General features: G+C 40.8%; 1 non-coding gene across 1 annotated transcript; it reads right to left on the minus strand.

Moving 5' to 3' along the window:
• Nucleotides 1-14,922: 14,922 nt before the first annotated feature.
• On the minus strand, nt 14,923-15,029 carry LOC141617545 (small nucleolar RNA R71). Its single transcript, XR_012531134.1, has one exon. It is a non-coding gene; the product is annotated as a small nucleolar RNA R71 (small nucleolar RNA).
• Nucleotides 15,030-18,376: the final 3,347 nt, after the last annotated feature.

Below are 18,376 nucleotides of genomic sequence, written 5' to 3' on the forward strand. Positions count from 1 at the left end.
GATTGTACAACACCTACAAGTCGACTTAATCTTCCCTACTCAACAACATGCATGGTCTAATGAGACTCGAGTTGGTTTATGTCTTACAAGTCACATTGAAAGGATAGGTGATGGGTAAAAAATGCAAGGATTCATAGGCTCACATTTCATCAAACATAACATGTGCATGAGTTCAGATCAAAACAAGCAAGCAAATAAACCATGAAAGCATATTAATTTAAGCATGAATCATTCCCCATGTTGGTTTCCCCTAATTACCCATTAACCCTAGCTAGGTCACTACTCACTCATTATCATGTTGATCATGCTGTGGACAGCGGGCCGCCCACGGGGGCGCTTGGTGAAGGGGCTCAAAAACAAGCGTTTGCATTTTGTATGGAGTCGCCACCAATTTTTATGGGAAATTGGAACCGTTCGAATACCTCATGTCATGTCAAGACATAAAGTAGTGACATGGACACTAAGCAATCGTTACCCTTAGCATTCTATGTCTAGAATGACTCTCGTGGATGTCAATGAACACGGGTGCTCACGGAGATCTGGAGTAAGGGGTGAGGGTACGTATTAGGAAGCTCTTTTGATCGAACACCTAATCCCGCCCGCCTCGATAGCGGCCTCTACTAATGATTAGGGAAGTTATTCGCACTTGATATATTGTCGGCTATATGCATGCAATGCAACATCCATAGATTAATCCTAACATGTGAGAATTTACTAAGTTGGTGAACAATTAAGTTAGCAAACAATTGGGTCGAAGTTGGATTTAAGTTCAATTACATGTGAAAACATACAAACGGTAAAAGAAATACAATAATTATAAATTACAATAACGAAAATTACATCGATTACAATGGATAGGCGATTTATGTCGAAAATACCTTTAAAACGGATAATTTGATAAAAAGGAATAAAAGAATAATACACGACAGATCAGAAGGTGATAATACGATTATTAGTTGATTAATACGTAGCTAAATTAAACTAGGTCAAGGCAGAAAAGGAGTTCGAGACGAACTCATCATCTGAACAAAGAAGCAGCACGCGCCCTTTGGAAGAGGCGCGGCGATTCTTGCGTCTCTGTTCCAAGGGTGAGTTCTCGGCCGTGAGCCGAATCGCAAAACCGTTAATGCTAATTGGTAAATTAATGGGTTGATTGCGATTTTAGACTCGGATGAAAGTGATTAGCAGATTATTTACATATGATTGAGGTCATAAAACAGTAAAACATGGACGAGACGGGATTAAACGGATTAATTATGTGAAGGGTCGATGTTAATGAATGATTTATTAAACTAACTGAACGAAACGAATTATTAACTAAACATGATGAATTGACGACGGATTAATGACTAAACAGGTGAAAATATATCAACAATGAATCCCAGAAACTCAACATGAACGAATTGAATCTCTAAAACTTGAATTGAATTTAATGACGAAAAACCCGCAAATATTGATTATTTGGGATTTGAGTCGGATTAAAAACGAATAAAACATGTTAATGATGATGGTTAATATACATGTGAATTATTAAACTATCATGATGAAGAATTAACAGACGAACAACACAAAAGAAATAAATTTGATACGAATTACAGAGGACGGAGGAAGAAGAAAAGAAGCAGGAACTGCGGCAGCCTCACGAAGAGGCGCAGCAGGGGCTGCGCTCCTTCGAAGAGGCGCAGCGGTTGCTGCGTCTTTTCTCGACGTCTGTCTATTCGAAACCCGCAAAAAAGGTTTTAAAGACGGTTTTAAAAATCGGTTTTAATGAGGTACTTTCGACATAAACCTTACAATTGTTATACAATAATAAAATACAATAAATAAAAGAGAGATTAATACACCCTCAGACTTACATGTTGACGGAACGAGAAGAACTAAGAAGATCGATTAGTGATGCTCGACGCGAACGCAAGAAAAGAGTGCCCTCGAAAGAGGAAAACGATTTAACAAGTTGATTAATTAGATTGATTGAGTGTAGTGGTCAAATTGGTCGGTCATGCAACGGAGAGGCTGGTACCCAGAAAGATCCGAGCTTACGTGGTCGGAAGTCCAAGCACGTAGGCGCCAATTAGTAAGAACGAAGTCTAGAATGCAAAGGGAGAAGAGAAGGGCGGACACTCGCGTGAGAAATATGAGGAACGAAGGCTCCTATTTATACTAATCACGTGAAGGAATAGGGTTTCGGAGACTCTTTGGAAGTGAATCTCGGAAAGATATAAAAAAGATACGTAAATCATGCAAAGAAGGGCACGGGAAAAGGCGCAGCGAAATCGTCTCTTGGAAGAGGCGCGGACTGGCTGCGTCTATTCCCAGGAGGTTTCCTCCTGCTTAAGAAAGATTTCCGTGTTTAAGTTATGGTAGGACGGAATTAATTCGATTATCTTATGAATATCTTACGGGATATTATTTGCCAAAAGATAAAATTTGAGAAATATGGAATAGAAATATCCGAACATTCCGAACATTCGACTCGGGATTTAACGATTATCGAGAAAATGGAGACGGTTTTTGACCCGACTCGAATGTACTCTAATTATCGCCAAAACGACCGTATCGGGACGTAGATGACATTTAAGAGGTTGACATTAATATTTGAGCAATCACTTGACGATAATCTTACGAACTGTCACAAATCGTTCCGCGAACCAAACATGCGGCCCAATCATCACCGGGTGGTTTGCGAGGGGTGCAGAAACGAGGTGTCTCTGAGCCCCCACTTTGACCGAGGCTTGGACAAGGCGAAAGTCAAAGTATAGCCATCAGGTCAATCGAAGATTACAACCTGACGACTATGGCGACGCGAGGCGGCTCAAGGGGTCTGAGCCAAGGACCTATCGTCGGGAACATTTTAGAGTCTGTCGACTATCGGGGAGGGTCGTTTAAAGTCCATTAGACTACGTAAGGAGGCTCGCCAGCCATAAGAAGAGACCATACCTGAGACTTCTTTCTCGAGATGCTTCCGGAGTTGCGTTGGAGCTAAGGTTAAGCGTAGGAGCTAAGGTTAAGCGTAGGAGCTAAGGGTAAGACCTAAAAGATAAGTAAGGATTGGTGCTAGGGTGTGGGACCCTAAAGGAAAGCATCGTCGGGAAGGAGGTCAAATATAAGTTCAACTTAAGGGGTAATCAAGGTTTGGGTGTAGGAACTCTAAGGAAAGGTGATCCTAAAGGAATATGATCCTAAAGGGAAAAAAAGGTGATCCTAAAGGAATATGATCCTAAGGGTAGAAGGTGATCCTAAGGAATATGATCCTAAGGGTAGAAGGTGATTCTAAAGGAATATGATCCTAAGGGAAAAGGTGATTTTAAAGGAATATGATCCTAAGGGTAGAAGTGTATGAACTCTAGGGAGTTTGGGAATTTAAAAGAAGCTAGGTATGGGTATATGATTCTAAAAGGACGGCTGGTATGAGAACTTAAAGGCTTGTGAACCTAAGAGGATTTGGGATCCTAGGGTTAAGTTTAGGAACTAACGGGTTACTAATTCTTGTTTTAAACGCGTGCGTTTAAGCTTTCTGAGGTATGAGAACTTCAAAAGGATTTATGGGTTTAGGAACCTAAGGACGTTGGTGTGGGAGCTTAAAGGTTTATGAACCTAAAGGAAGACATTTTGGGATCTAAGAATCTAGGGGTAAGAATCCTAACTTTGGGTTTACGAACCTAAGGAAGGAGGCGCTGGTTTGGGAACTTCTGGAGAATGACACCTTTGCCGAACTCCGAGGGGAAACAAGAAATATTGTGAGTAGCAGGACGTCGGTAGAAACTGCTGGGGAATCTGCTTGCGTCGGTCTCAAGCGAACTCTGGCAAAAACTTGAGGTTGAATCTGCTTGCGTCGGTCTCAAGCGAACTCTTGTTGGGGAATATATTGACGATTAGGAACATCTTGATCGCCATGGAAGAAATCTTGAGTGAGCAATACTGCAAAATACTGCTGCGCTGGGGACAAATATTTTGACGACTAGGAACATCTTGATCGTCATGGAAGAAATCTTGAGTGAGCAATACTGCAAAATACTGCTGCGCTGGGGAGAAAGAAGACTTGGGTGAAGCCCCTAGTCGGAGCGAGCACTGCTTCTGATACTTACCTGCATGGTTAGTAGCCACACAAGAATGCAATCTAATATATGCACGTAAGCGGTTATCACATGGACCTCGAATGAGGAAACACATAGGCTTTGCAAAAGTTGTTTCTTTATAAAAGTTGTTAAAAACTTGTTCAAAGAAATTTGTCGTTTGTAATGCGTTATGCATATTCAATGGGCTTTACACATGTGACTGACGCGATGTAGACCTTATGCGGACGTGACGCAAAATGTAGACTTAGGTTTGACTGACGCGATACTAATTTAGATTTGACGCGACACAGGGATGACTTTGACAGACTTTGCTTAAGCATGCGCAACCCTTAGCCAAATATGGGTGACAATGCGTATCGGTTCCAAAGGTATAAGAATTGCAAGAATGATGAAGGCATATAAAGGCAAGGCATGAGCCATGGATCATCTATCTAATAGGACTTCTTTCACCACCGTTTGCTGTAAAAGAGACCCCTCTTGAGGCACGATAACTTGGAGAATTGATCTAAGATCTTTGTCATTGTCTGGATCGAGCACTAGCTAGACTTAGAGGAATAAAAGAAGGGTGGCATCTCGGAAGAGAAGCCCCCAGGATGAGAGGATGACTCTGGACTTTGGTAAAAAAAAGGCTGGGCGACAATAAGGAGCCCCCAGTATAGAGGTGTTGATTGTAGAAGGGATGTTAATTGAGGTTGGAAGGTTGAAACTTGTGATGGTTGAGGTGGTTGATAATTGAGGTTGGAAGTTGATGGTTGAGATTGAAAGTTGGAAGTGGGGATGGTTGTGTCCTTGAGGACTGCCTACGTATTCACGTGAAGTGAAATCAAACCAGATCGTAGTTCTGAGGTTTGGTTAATTTTGTTTGGGTGTTGTGGTTATATCCTTCTTGTGTAAGAAAGGACTGCCTATGTATCCACCTGAAAAGGTGAAATCAAACCATGCTCGTAGTTCAAGTGTGTGCCTAAGCTTATGTTGTTAGGGCCTTAAAGTGCATGGGTCACAAGGGTAATACTCCTTTGGTGACTCGAAGAATCGATTTGAGATAATTCCCTCTGATCATAGACCAAAGAGGTATAATTAAGTTTGTAAAAATTTCCTTGTCATGTGAGCACACTTAGTGGACCCTAAGGATGAATATGGGTATGTCCCATTCTACGTAGCAAAGTATTTGAAGACTCCGTGTCTGGATCAAGGTGAAACTGGATTGGATATTTGGAATGTGGAGCTCGGTAATAAGAGGCTTTGATGAACAAATCTCTGGAGCTTGATTTTGTGGAGTTAAGGCTTGATGGGATTATGGCTTGTAATGTGGCTTGAAAATGGAGTCTCTTGGCTTAATGTAGCCTGAGCACGTAAAGGTAGGTTAAAATGACGTGGGTTCAAGTTTCCATGTCTTGGCCCTAAAGGATGAGTATACTTGACAAGCTTGAGAGGATTCTCAAAATTCCTAACTATCTCCTTGTAACGGTCTCGAGAAGGACTTAGGGTGCGATGTGTGAAAGGCTAAGTGAGGATGCTAGCTAACCATTGGCATCTTCATTGATGTCTTGATTCTACCTAGACTTCAGCAGTATTCTGTATAGCATTTGATTTCAGGGTTGTTCTTGATTCAGACTCAGATTCTGGGTCTAGAATATATCTCAACTTTTGCTCAGATTTTTGATCAGGTTTTTTTGAAGATAATGTTGACTTTGGATATTGACTTGACTTACTTGATTGAGTCTTCTTCTTTTGACTCTTTTGTGTGGGATTATGGGCATAATTGCGGCCTTAGATATTGATCTTGGGTTCTCTTGATTGAGCCTTTGTCTTTGATCATGGCTCGTATCGTCTTGGATTTTCTTGCTACCATGGATTTGGGTCAGACTAGCACCTTTGGTGTGAAATGGGTTGGTTTTTTAGTAACACGGGTTTTTTATTGTGGGGAATGGGCTTGCCTTCCGTCATGGGTCGTTAACAAGGGAGACGGTCTGGATTCGTCCTAGAATCTCTTGAGATAGGCTCGTCCTAAACTGGGGTTATATTGTGGTTTCTATTGCCAGACATGGAATAGGTAAAGAAAGAACACGGAGTTTCAGGTCCTCTACAACTTGGAATGGAACATCACCTAAGTGCACTCACATCGACTGTCATGTGTTGTTGTTGTTGTTCATTTTAAAAAATGTCTCAAATCAATTATTGTTGTCATAGGAAAAGGATAAGAGAAGAGATAGAATAGAATATGTGGATTGAAAAGTGTGCTTTTATTGAAATGAATAATAAATGTATTTAACATAGAGTCGAGAAGACATGTGACTCGTGGGACAGCCCCCAGGTTGTCACTAGGAATGGAAATGGACACGAAGAAAGTTACTAGAACAAATATGAGATAGAAAGCCTAAAACTCGGACTCGGACTCGGAATTTGACTCGATCCTAGAACTAGACTCGTAATCATCGGCCCACGCTTGAACATTTTCTCTTCCAGCAACGGGCTTCGACATCCGGCTTTGAGCATTCACCCATTTGAGCACCTCGTCCTCATCATTGGGAACGTTGGAAGGATAACAGTCAAGAAGAGTTTCTTGATAAGTGGTATATCCATGAGGATTGTCCAAGCTACCTTGTGGGTTAAAGGTTGAGAGGGACAACCTCCCGCTTTCGATCATATCCTGAATGACATGTTTTAATTTGTAACATTTCTCTGTATCATGCCCTTTGCCTCTATGGTATTTGCAGTAGGAATTCCCATCCCAGAACTTGGATTTCTTTTCGGGTTCGGGAGTAGGTCCTATAGGCTTTAACATTCGTCGCTCCATGAGTCTCTGAAGGGCATCGGTGTATGTAATACCAATGTTGGTAAATTTTCTAGGAGGTGTGCCCTTATTTTCGGAAGCCTTTGTAAATGACCTTGGAGAGTTGTTAGGAATAGATCGTTCACTAGTTACTTTCTCCTTAAGACTGTCAAATTGAGGGTTTGTCTGGACACTTTTCATCTTGAGAGGTTGGGCATCAAGCTTCTTACCCATTTCAGCAAACTGGTTCTCTATGTTGGAAAGTCGAGAGTTTAAACTATCAATAGCTCCCTCTATTTTGGAAAATTTGTTGTTGAAGGCAATGGAAAGCATGAGCATTCCATTTTGGATATTGTCGTCTTCAAGCACGTTGATCTCTCCGTCGTCACGAGGATCGAGGAGGTGAGAACAGTCTAGGAATGATTCTTCGTCATGTTTAATAATATTAGACCCAAGAGGGTCGATCTTCTTGGATTTCCCGACAGAAGGTGGCTTAGGAAGCTTGCCCTCTTCGATCATATCTTGGATAACGTGTTTTAAGAGAAAACACTCTTCAATATCATGGCCTCTACCTTGGTGATATAAGCAATATTTGTTGCCCTTCCAGAGGTTCACCTGTTTCTCTAAAGGTGGATCCGGAGTCGGCCCTATTGGATGTAGCTTGCCTTGGGCAGAAAGTCTCTTCAAAGCATCGGCATAAGACATGCCTAAATCGGTAAGCACCCTTTGATGCCTCCCAGGTTTCCTTTCAGCTGTTTTCGGCTTTCTAGGACAATGGTTATTGCAAGAGGTAAGCTTTGGACGACCTAGACTAGAGGTTTCTCTAGGTGGTGTGTTCTTTTTCACCATTCCATTCTCAAGGGAGAGGACGCGAATGCTCAAATTTTCCACTGTAGCTTGCACTCGTAGGACCATGGCATGAACATATTGGAGAGACATGGTGATTGTGGCTTGAACCGCTTCGTGACCTTGTTGATTGACGGAACTTGTTGGATTCCTACTCGACAGAAATGACGCGCATTACAACTCGATTCGACATGGGATCGCGCATACCAAGGCAACAAACAAAGGAAGGGACAAGATGACACATCTAGACTTGACTTGTGAATTCATGAAATGTCGTGAGCGACTTCTCGTGTTTGGATTCACGATGTTTGACCTTGACCTTTAGACTCGAGTGTTGACTTTCATTGAGTGACCCTCATATGATTGACCTTATTAACGGGATTGATGACACATGTTGATTCTAGACTCGAGGTTTGCTTATAGGTGTTAAGAAGACTGTTGTAGTTTAGACTCAAATATAAGGCCCATTGAGACTCGTGTCTTGAGCCTCGGAACGTGTGACTCGAGGTGTCAAAAATGTTTAGATCCTAACTGAATTGGGGTAGGGGGTCTAAAACGACGGCGTGACGCCTTAGGACTTGACTTGAATTTGAAACGACCCAAAATGTATTGGAAGACGGGTTTATGACTCGACAGAGTTCCGACTAGGACATAGTCGGTTTGAACTTTGACTCTAACTTAGCCCAATTGAATTTACATATTTACATTTACATGGTTTGAAAATATTTTGGATAAAACGTTTTTTTTTTTTTTTTTTTTTTTTTCTTTTCTTTTGGACTTTTTTTTTGGACTTTTTTTTTTCGTTTTTTTTTTTTGTGTTGTTTTGTATTTAGTTTTGAAATGGGTTTTAGGCCCGAAGTTTGACTCGACAGAGTTTTGACTCATTTTATGCTAAATATTAGGCCTATGTTTCGAAAATTTTTACATTTTTAAAAGGGATTTTGATTTTACAAAAATCGTCATGGTTTTGTTTAGAAAATGGTGATCACATATAGTACAAGCATGTATACAGGCATTATAACGGGATGCTGAGTGCATTTAAAAGGGTTTTGGTTTAAAGGGTGGGTTGCCATACCGAACCATCAAACCCGAAGTCTGTGGAGAGGCTCGTGCCAAACAAGAGTAAGGCCGATTCCTAGTCCATTTCCTCAAGTAGTGAAGGCCCTTGATACAAACAAGAGTAAGCATCATGGTATGGATGACGTCAATCGCTATCCATCCTTAGGCCCAAATAAGAATTAGGACCGTTTAGACGGGACGATTGGTCGAATGGGTTGGGTTGGGCCTAGGAAGGCCGAAATAAACGGTCTAGGAAGACCGAGTTATGAAAACCGACAATTGTCTTGTACAAACTTAGTCCCTAACCTTGTTCAAGTTTCACCCTTAGCTACACGTAAGTGTATATCCCAAAGAGTCGCCAAACCGTGTGGACAAATGGGCCGCCCACGGGAGCGCTTGGTGAAGGGGCTCGAAAACAAGCGTTTGCATTTTGTATGGAGTCGCCACCAATTTTTATGGGAAATTGGAACCGTTCGAATACCTCATGTCATGTCAAGACATAAAGTAGTGACATAGACACTGAGCAATCGTTACCCTTAGCATTCTATGTCTAGAATGACTCTCGTGGATGCCAATGAACACGGGTGCTCACGGAGATCTGGAGTAAGGGGTGAGGGTACGTATTAGGAAGCTCTTTTGATCGAACACCTAATCCCGCCCGCCTCGATAGCGGCCTCTACTAATGATTAGGGAAGTTATTTGCACTTGATATATTGTCGGCTATATGCATGCAATGCAACATCCATAGATTAATCCTAACATGTGAGAATTTACTAAGTTGGTGAACAATTAAGTTAGCAAACAATTGGGTCGAAGTTGGATTTAAGTTCAATTACATGTGAAAACATACAAACGGTAAAAGAAATACAATAATTATAAATTACAATAACGAAAATTACATCGATTACAATGGATAGGCGATTTATGTCGAAAATACCTTTAAAACGGATAATTTGATAAAAAGGAATAAAAGAATAATACACGACAGATCAGAAGATGATAATACGATTATTAGTTGATTAATACGTAGCTAAATTAAACTAGGTCAAGGCAGAAAAGGAGTTCAGAGACAGAACTCATCCTGAACAGCGCAGCAGCAATCGCGCCCTTTGGAAGAGGCGCAGCAGTTGCTGCGTCTGTTCCAAGGGTGAGTTCTGGCTGTGAAGCCGGAACTGCAAACCGTTAATGCTAATTGGTAAATTAATGGATTGATTGCGATTTTAGACTCGGATGAAAGTGATTAGCAGATTATTTACATATGATTGAGGTCATAAAACAGTAAAACATGGACGAGACGGGATTAAACGGATTAATTATGTGAAGGGTCGATGTTAATGAATGATTTATTAAACTAACTGAACGAAACGAATTATTAACTAAACATGATGAATTGACGACGGATTAATGACTAAACAGGTGAAAATATATCAACAATGAATCCCAGAAACTCAACATGAACGAATTGAATCTCTAAAACTTGAATTGAATTTAATGACGAAAAACCCGCAAATATTGATTATTTGGGATTTGAGTCGGATTAATGACGAATAAAACATGTTAATGATGATGGTTAATATACATGTGAATTATTAAACTATCATGATGAAGAATTAACAGACGAACAACACAAAAGAAATAAATTTGATACGAATTACAGAGGACGGAGGAAGAAGAAAAGAAGCAGGAACTGCGGCAGCCTCACGAAGAGGCGCAGCAGGGGCTGCGCTCCTTCGAAGAGGCGCAGCGGTTGCTGCGTCTTTTCTCGACGTCTGTCTACTGGAAACCCGCAAAAAAGGTTTTAAAGACGGTTTTAAAAATCGGTTTTAATGAGGTACTTTCGACATAAACCTTACAATTGTTATACAATAATAAAATACAATAAATAAAAGAGAGATTAATACACCCTCAGACTTACATGTTGACGGAACGAGAAGAACTAAGAAGATCGATTAGTGATGCTCGACGCGAACGCAAGAAAAGAGTGCCCTCGAAAGAGGAAAACGATTTAACAAGTTGATTAATTAGATTGATTGAGTGTAGTGGTCAAATTGGTCGGTCATGCAACGGAGAGGCTGGTACCCGGAAAGATCCGAGCTTACGTGGTCGGAAGTCCAAGCACGTAGGCGCCAATTAGTAAGAACGAAGTCTAGAATGCAAAGGGAGAAGAGAAGGGCGGACACTCGCGTGAGAAATATGAGGAACGAAGGCTCCTATTTATACTAATCACGTGAAGGAATAGGGTTTCGGAGACTCTTTGGAAGTGAATCTCGGAAAGATATAAAAAAGATACGTAAATCATGCAAAGAAGGGCCTGGGAAAAGGCGCAGCAGCCACTGCGTCTCTTGGAAGAGGCGCAGCACCTGCTGCGTCTATTCCCAGGAGGTTTCCTCCTGCTTAAGAAAGATTTCCGTGTTTAAGTTATGGTAGGACGGAATTAATTCGATTATCTTATGAATATCTTACGGGATATTATTTGCCAAAAGATAAAATTTGAGAAATATGGAATAGAAATATCCGGAACATTCCAGAACATTCTGACTCGGGATTTAACAGTTATCAGAAAATGGAGACGGTTTTTTGACCCGGACTCCGAATGTACTCTAATTACTGCCAAAACGACCGTATCGGGACGTAGATGACATTTAAGAGGTTGACATTAATATTTGAGCAATTACTTGACGATAATCTTACGAACTGTCACAAATCGTTCCGCGAACCAAACATGCGGCCCAATCATCACCGGGTGGTTTGCGAGGGGTGCAGAAACGAGGTGTCTACACATGCTAGCAAGGTTGTCAATCATACCAACAAAAGGAAACATGATGAATAAATGAAAGTAATTAACAATAATTAAAAAGGGATTAAGAGAATTATACATATTAATGATTCCAATAATAAAGCAAAGAATAAAAGAAGTACTTGATGCTTGATTGAGAGGTTGTCAATCTCCCAATAATAACCCAAATAATCTTCAACTACCCAAAATAAAGGATGAACAAAAGAGAGATTAAGGAAATAAAACTTGTATTTAAAACTTGATTTATTGTTGATTATAAAACTAAAGAGGGATTTGATTGATATTAACTACTCTAAGAATTGATAAGAAGAACATGCTCTTCTAATTAGACTAATGGGGTATTTATAGTGGAAATTAGGTGGATGCATTAGGGTTAACTAAGGGCTAAACTAGTAATTACACTTTTGAGATTTGAGCAGGGAGACGCCGGTATTTTTCGAAGGAAGGGCTTCTTTCTTTGAAGCTTGAAGAAACGGATTTTTGCTAGGCTGGAATCCGTGCGTCTTAGGCACGGGACGGACGGATTTGTGAGGCTGGGCACGGGCGTCTTCAAGGGAATCCGGGCGTCTTCTGGGCTTGCTGCCCGGGCGTCTTTGAAGTAAGACGCACGGATTATGCTGTGGAGGACGGGCGGATTCAGGGCAATCCGCACGGATTGCTGCTCAGCTTTGTTCCTTCTTCTTTTCTTCCCTTTTCTTCATAAAATCCATGGGGATTTCCTCGTTGATGCAAGGATCCTTTCTCGTCATTGCCCAACTACTATAATATGTACAAAGGCCTTCTAATCTTGTCTCTCCTTGATGCTTGGTCATTGAATTCAATCAATTTAGTCTCGTTTTGCCATGAAAATGCAAGATTCTTACTCCTTTCCTACCAAGGGATCAAAATCTCAAAGAATATGCAAAACTGATGTGACCATAATTAGCGCATATTTAGCCCCCGAATTAGCCTTGTTCCCATGCTTTTTAGTGCCTATTTGGGTCATTTCTTGTCTTTAGTTCTTTGTTTTGCATATTCTTTCAGATTTTGATCCCTTGGTAGGAAAGGAGTAAGAATCTTGCATTTTCATGGCAAAACGAGGCTAAATTGATTGTATTCAATGACCAAGCATCAAGAAGAGACAAGACTAGAAGGCCTTTGTACATATCATAGTAGAAAAACAATGTTGAGAAAGGATCCTTGCGTCCCCAAGGAAATCCCCAAGGAATTTATGAAGAAAAGGGAAGAAAAGAAGAAGAATTGACGCTGACCAACAATCCGAACGGATTGCAGACAATCCGCCCGTCCAGCCAGAACAATCCGAGCGTCCCTCCTTGGAATCCGCTCGGATTCCCCCTCAACAATCCGACCGTCCCTCTCCTGAATCCGCTCGGATTGCACCGCCCAAATCCGGCCGTCCCGACTCTAATCCGCCCGGATTACTGCACAGCACGGATTTCATTCTTCAAGCTACGAAAAGAGAAGCCCTTCTCTCAGAAAATACCAGGTCCTCCTTGCTCAACTTAAAAAGTGTAATTACTAGTTTAGCCTTTAGTTAACCCTAATGCATCCTCCCTAATTTTCACTATAAATACCCCATTAGTCTAATTAGAGGAGCATGTTCTTCTTATCAATATTTAGGGTAGTTAATATCAATCAAATCTCTCTTCAATATTATAATCAAGTATTAATCAAGTTTTAATCCAAGTTTTAGTTCTTTAATCTCTCTCTTGTTCTTCCTTTATTTTGGGTAATTAGAAGATTATTGGGTTTATTGGGAGATTGACAACCTTCCATCAATCATCAAGTTCTTCTTTTATTCTTTGCATTATTATTTCGGAATCATTAGTAGGTATAATCTCTTAATCCCTTTTTAATTATTGCTAATTACTTTCATTTATTCATCATGTTTCATATTGTTGGTATGATTGACAACCTTGCTAGCATGATCAACATGATAATGAGTGAGTAGTCTCTTAGCTAGGGTTTAATGGGTGATTAGGGGAAACCATCATGGGGATGATTCATGCTTAAATCAATATGCTTTCATATCTTATTTGCTTGCTTGTTTTGATCTTAATACATGCACATGTTATATTTGATGAAATGCTAAGCCTATGAATCCTTGCATTTACTATCATCTCCTATCCTTTCAACAAGACTTGTAAGACATAACCCAACTCGAGTCTTGTTAGACCATGCATGTGTTGAGTAGGAAAGATTAAGTCGACTTGTAGGTGTTGTACAATCTGATCGATTCGGCTCGGGACCCAAACTTTCCTAGGATTGTAAGATATAACCCAACTCAATCCATCACAACAATAATTGCTTGCTTATAATTTGAGAACATGTTTGTATGATCATATCCCATGATTCCCCTATGAACCCATGACACCCTAGTGCCTTTAATCAATTGTTTACACCCCTTATTTTATTCATCTTGCTAGTTTATTTTCATTGTTATTTTAGTTTAGTGACCTTCTACACCAACCCAATTTGTGACACCCCTAGACACTACTAGTTACAATAGAATTCTCATTTCAATACCCGTCCCTTGGGATCCGACCTTTACTTGCCTCTTTACTAATTGTAGAGTTGTTTGTGAAGTATAAATTGTGTTTTGTATCGACCATTGACCAACGACCACATATACTTAATTGTGAACACGAAATGGCCTCGATCAAAAATGGCGCCGTTGCCGGGGACGGTGTTTAATTGATTTAAGATTTCTTTTTATTGCTATTAGTTGTGTCTTTTTCACCTTGGGAAGTAAAACTCCTCAAGGTTTGTTCTAATTGTTTTTGAGTTGTTTGATATTTTGCATGTCTAGAAGGTTACAAGGTGATTTGTTACCTTTTGACCGTGAAATCGAAAGAACCTTGACGAATAATAGGAGACTCGTTAGGAGGAATTTGAGAGGTGTTGGTGAAGTTGTTCAACCCACTAGTGAGTTTGTCAATCCTTTCGCAATAGAAGGAGAAGAGAACCCATTAAACAATACCACACAAAATCCACCTACAATGCCTAAATTCTCGTCACACTCTATACCCACCGAGGAGAATCTACCAAATGATACTCCTACACCACAACATCTAACCGGAAATTTTATTGCCAAGTCCGCCTTCATCCAATTAGTTGAGAGGAGCCAATTTGGTGGGATGCCAAGTGAAGACCCTCATTCTCATATGGAAACCTTTTGCGACTATTGTGATGCTATCTCTCAAACGGGCGTGACTCAATACCAAATTAGATGGGTCTTATTTCCTTTTTCCTTAATCGGCACCGCAAAGCAATGGTTGAAGGGCCTTGATAAGGCCACCCTTGGAATAGATTCTTGGAAGAAGTTAGCTCTAGCTTTCTACAAAACATTCTACCCACCGGAAAAGACTAACATGCTAAGAGCTCAAATTACGGGTTTTAAGCAAAGGGATGAAGAATCTTTGTATGAAGCTTGGGAGCGGTTCAAAGGTATTTGTCGCTCATGTCCTCACCATGGACTTAGCGAATGGTTTTTGGTACAACAATTTTGGAATGGTTTATATGAAAATTCTAGGAACATTCTCAATATGGGATCAAATGGAATGTTCACCGAAGTTGATGACAATCAAACATGGAACAAGATTGAGGAAATGGCGGTCCATAATTCACAATATAGTAGACCTCGCAAGGCTACTAGAGGAGGAAAGTATGAAGTGGACTCCGTTACTCAATTGGGTGCTCAACTTAGTGCTCACATTGACACAATCAACTTGAAGTTTGAACAAGCTATGGCTAGACTTTAGGAAAACTCAAAATCATCAAAGCATCATGTCAATGCCATGACGGCATCCTCATCAATCCCAAGTGAGATATGTGAGAATTGTGGAACTTTGGGTCATGACCCAAGTGAGTGTAGGGGAACAACCGAACAAGTTAATGCTTTCCAAGCTTACAAAAGTGGTACCCCTTATTCAAATTTTTACAATGAAAACACCAAGTTCCATCCAAATCTCTCATACAAAAGCCAAAATGTTCAAAACCCTCAAACAACATACACTCCACCACCCATGAGAAACAAAAATCAAAGACCCTTTTACAATCAAAACCAAGGCTACCAAAATCAAAATCCATACAATCACCAAAATGACCAAGGCTTTGATGTCCAAAAAGCGGTCCTCCAAATGCAAAACAATCAACAAGAATTTTTCACTCAAATGCAAAAAGATAGCCAAGCAAAAGACACCACCATCAACAACATTCTAGCTCACACCAAGATGTTGGAAACACAATTGACTCAACTAGCATCTTCAAGCTCACAAAGACAAAAGGGGCAATTACCACCTCAAAGTAATCCCCCTAGACATGAAACGGTTAGTGCCATTCACTTGAGAAGTGGTACAAGGTATGAGGCACCGAAGAAGCAAGTTGAGGATGAAGTTGTGGAAGCTAGTGAAAAGGAAGAAATTGTGCAAAACTCCAAAGAAGGGGAATCATCAAAAGAAGAAAGTTCAAAGAAAAATGAAGACAAGGCCAAAGAGAAGGAGCCCATTGTGATTAGACTTCCTTTTCCAAGTCGTCAAGCCAAGCCCAAATTTGATGATCAACTTGGAAAGTTCATGGAGATTGTGAAGAATTTAGAAGTCTCAATTCCTTTCACGGAATTAATCAATCACGTTCCGGCCTATGCAAAGTACATGAAAGATATCCTCACAAAGAAGAAGTCGATCCGGAAACTTGAGACTATCGCCTTCACTAAGGTGAGTAGTGCAATACTTCAAGGGAGTTCACCTCCAAAGTTAAAGGATCCGGGAAGCTTCTAAATACCGTGTACCATTGGCGACACGACGATCAACAAAGCCTTATGTGATCTAGGGGCTAGTGTGAGTGTCATGCCGTACTCGGTAAGTAAAAGGTTGGGGATGGGAGAGCTTAAATGCACCAATATCACACTCCAAATGGCCGATAGATCGACGAAGACACCATTAGGGATATGGGAAGATGTCCCCGTGCGAATTGGGAAGTTTTTCATCCCGGTGGACTTTGTCATTGTTGATATGGAGGAAGATTCCAACATTCCAATCATCTTAGGAAGACCTTTCCTACACACCGCGGGTGTGGTGTTTGATGTAAAACATGGAGAGCTCACTCTAGAAGTGGTAGATGAAAGCATAACTTTTAATCTTAACAAAACCATGAGAGCTCCTCGTTTGCATGAGTCATGTTTCATGATTGATCATTATAGCCGGAAGGATGAAAGGAAGAAATCGGAACTCCAATGGAAGAAGAAAGATGAAGATGCTCCATTCAAAGAGCAAGTGAATTGTGCCAAGGAGAGCTTGCAAGGCTCATCAAAATCAACCAAGGAAGAAGAGGATGGCCTCATTGGCCAAGAGAAGAAATTGGGAGAGTTGTCTCCATCTAAGCAAGAGATTTTCAATGATCAACACAATGAAATTTGTGGTCTTTGGGACGACGAATTTGAAGGGATTTTTAATCCCTACATTGGGCATGCCATCGATCATGATCAACAACAAGGGGCACGGTCTATTGAGGACCTCTACCATAATAATGAACAAGCTTTTGATTACTTTTTCAAGGTGTTGAGCAACATCAACAACACCTTGAACATGCCCCCTTGACATCTCATCAAGAATGAGAGTTGGGTGGAGTCCTCCCTAAACCACCACTTGTAAATATTTCTAACTCCCTAACTTACATTTCAATTCTTGTATTGCATTTTTGTCATTTTTGGATTTTTATTTACTTTGATCAAAATAATTGTCATGTAAGAGAGAAGTGAGGGAGGGACTAACGACTTCAATTGATGTGTAGTGCTTTACCTTAGTGTGGGGATGGTAATTGCCTAGGCTATTCATGCCTTAGTAGTGCCCTCACAATGAAGAACACAAGATTTGAAAGAAGAATGGAAGAATGGTAAAGGGGAATGCGTTTGCGCACGGGTGGAGCTGAATCCGTGTACAACAGGGAAGAATCCGAGCGGATTCCTTAGAATCCGTCCGTCTTCAACAATCCGAGCGTCCTGCTGAGAAGACGTCCGTCCTGACCTGAGCTGAAATTGAAGAATTCTTGACTGTTAAAGAATCCGAGCGGATTTCTGGAAAGACGCCCGTCTCATAGAATCCGTCCGTCTTGTGAAGAAGACGCCCGTCTTTACAGCTGAAGAAAACAAAGAAATTTCTCTGGACTGAAATCCGTCCGTCCTGAAGCAAACCCGCCCGTCCCAACACAGAAGAATCCGAGCGGATTCCCCAGAATCCGCCCGTCTTTAGGCGAGCTTCTGAAAATTTTGAAGCTGCAGAATCCGCACGGATTGGGCCTAATCCGCACGGATTGCCCCCTGCGTTTTCGAAAATTTCGACTTCTTTAAATACCCTCCCACCTTCATTCCTTCCTTCATTCATTCATAAACACTACCCACAACATCAAAACCCTCATCCTCTCCATCACAAAAACAAAAACCCTCAACAAAATCCACCAAAATCAAATCAAACCATCCTTCAAACAACAAATCAATCACTCCATCTTCAATAAAAATCAAAACCAAGAACAAAATCTTCAACCTTTGAGTCGATTTTTGATTTCATAAAGGCAAAGCCTTTCACCTTCAAATCGATTTGGGCATCCTACAAATTGAAGATTTTTGATTCTTTTCTTGGTTAGTTCATCAAATGGCAAGGACAAAGGGAGCAACAAAGGCACCAAAGGCAAAGGCTCTCTCTCAAAGGCAAAAAGCTCTCCAAACAAAGAAAGCTTTGGCAATGGTGGTATCAACACCAAACTTGGAAGTGCAACAACAACAACAAACTTCTATGGGAGCATCACCTTCTACTCCGGTAATCGATCAAC

This window comes from Silene latifolia, chromosome 1 (genome assembly GCF_048544455.1).
Source record: "Silene latifolia isolate original U9 population chromosome 1, ASM4854445v1, whole genome shotgun sequence".
Classification (NCBI taxonomy): domain Eukaryota; kingdom Viridiplantae; phylum Streptophyta; class Magnoliopsida; order Caryophyllales; family Caryophyllaceae; genus Silene; species Silene latifolia.